Genomic DNA, 2,488 nt, shown 5'->3' on the forward strand with positions numbered 1-2,488 from the left:
GCCCCAAAGGATAGATTTCAAGGGCTGTTGCTGTTTGAGGGCACTTGCTTAGGGTACTTGCATCACCTGTTTTGAAACTGATCCTCAACTTTCTCTTTTCTTCTGGGTTTTTAATGGTCTGTCTCATCTGTTGCCATAAATACCATCATAACTGGAGAGCTGGGGGAGCAGACTCCACTGCCAGGTATGAAAAGGGCTGATCCATCCATGTGTCTGGCCCTAAGGCACAAAGTTCCTCTGTGATCTTGTTCAAGGGATCCAAACCCAACTTTAAACACACGGGATCAGCATCAATCACCTTCCCAGTCAACCAGTACCCAGCACACAGAACTGCTAGTTGAGTATGTTAATCTTATGTGAAGGAAAAGAGGAAGCAGTGATTTGTTTCTAATGTCCATGTACTTTGCTGGTGGCTTTTATTCTAGTTTTAGCCTTGAATCTCCAATAAACTGACACAGCAACTCAGTTACCCTCATTCGATGCCTTCATTTGGGGAAGGGAGAGTTGATTCTTGTCTCTGCTCCAGGATCTCATGGCCAAAGCTTGCAGGGATCTAACACAAGCACAGGCCAAACCCCCCACCCTCTGGGAGCTCCTCCTCCCTCACCCAAACACTGCACTTCATGGTGTCCCACCATCCCCAACGTGTTTATTCCACACACACACGAGCAGCCATGCAAGGAGAGGGGCTAGAACCTCTCTCCAGAGCAGCAAGACACAGCTCCCCATTGCACCCAGTGCCAAGGGCTCCTCACACTACTGGGTGCCAGCAGGGCACGGGGAGCAGGTGCTTCCCAGGTTTGATGTTTTCATTAGGACAAGGGGGGAGCCCTAAATGACTTTCTCCCCTCAGGAAAAACAAACAAACCAAAACATTTAGAAGGTACTGACTAGGCAAAGATGCCCTAGCAATTTGCATAAAGCTAACTGAAACTTCTGACTATCATGGATTGCTAAATCCCCTTCAAACCACCACCAACTGCCTCCAGCTGCCTGGGAACTCCTCAAAGCCACACACCAGGAGCTGCTGGGTGGTTTTACACCCCCTTGTCCTTCCTCTCATCCTGGCACCAGAGCAGGTCCTGCTCAGCTCATTGCAGTGACCCCCACAAGCCAAGCAGACCCAGCCCATGGTACCTTCCCAGGCCGTGGCTGCTCCCAGGCAGGAGCACAAGGTGCCACCACCTCCAGCAAGAGGCTAAAGGACCTCCTTTCATCTCTGCATGAGGTGTCACCCTTTATAACCTCATCAAGCTAATTAGGCTTTCCATCAAGTTAATTAGCCTTCCCAGGTGGAATCCTTTCCAGGATAGGAGTTGTCTTCCTCCCCTTAGCTCCTCCCTGCCTACTGGGAACTGAGGACTCAGCCTATACTGGTTTCATGCCATTTAATTCCTTTTAAACACAAGATGAAAATCTCAATCAGCCTCAGAGCAGTTTGGGCCTTGCTACCTACTGAAAAACTGATGGAAACTGAAGCAAGTACAGCATAAACCCCAGGGAGCTGACCAAAGCTCCCCACCACCTCCAGCCTTCTTCTTGGATGTCTGGTTGCATCCAAGTCCTCACCCTCCCTTTACCTCCGTTTTCAGCTGACACCTGGACAGAGCAAGGCAGCCAGGGAACCCAGCCCTGTCATCACAGTAACATGTGGCCAACCTCCCATCCCAGGGATAGCAGCTGGTGGTCCAGCAGTTGCTACAGGGGAGATGGACCAGGCAAAGCCACAGTCCTGCCACACCACCCAGGAGGAAACACCAGGGATGGCCCAGCAGGAACACAGCATTCAGCTGGGGCACTTGCCTGGAGAGAGAAAATCAGGACAGGCCTCTAGGAGGGGAGAAATCCAGAGGCAAGCAGAGATAGGAAAATCCACTCAAGTGTTTGCTTAAAGTATTGGATAAAAAAACACATTATAAAGTATATTTAATTATTGTGCACTTTACCTTGCAGAGAGCAAGAGGCAGCAGCTGAAGTTCTCTGAGCCTTGGCAGGGGTAGCTGGTCCCTATCCCTGCACAGAACCTAGCACCACTGTCAGGAAAAAAGTGATTTTCCATTGCTTTTATGAGCTGAGGAAGCAGCAAGATTCCTTGTACAGCTGCCTTGGAAGGAGGAAACACTACTGACCCCCCAGATGGTATCAGCTGGGTGTCTCTAATGTCTGTGTGCAAAGCACATGCATGAAGGGACCTCCCCAGGCACCAAGGTGCTCACACCAGGGCAGAGATGCTGAGATGTTTAATTGATGCATCCTGGGCTGCATCCCCAGCAGTGTAACCAGCTGGGCAAGGGAGGGGATTATCCCCTCTGCTCCACTCTAGTGAGACTTCCCCTGGAAAACTGGGGCCAGTTCTGGAGTCCCCAACACAGGGAGGACATGGAGCTGTTGGAGAGAGGCCAGAGGAGGCCCCGGAGATGCTGGGAGGGCTGGAGCAGCTCTGGAGCCAGGCTGGGAGAGTTGGGGTGTCCAGCCTGGAGAGGAGAAG

Source organism: Chaetura pelagica, unplaced genomic scaffold, assembly GCF_000747805.2.
Source record: "Chaetura pelagica isolate M959 unplaced genomic scaffold, ChaPel_1.0 scaffold861, whole genome shotgun sequence".
Classification (NCBI taxonomy): Eukaryota; Metazoa; Chordata; class Aves; order Apodiformes; family Apodidae; genus Chaetura; species Chaetura pelagica.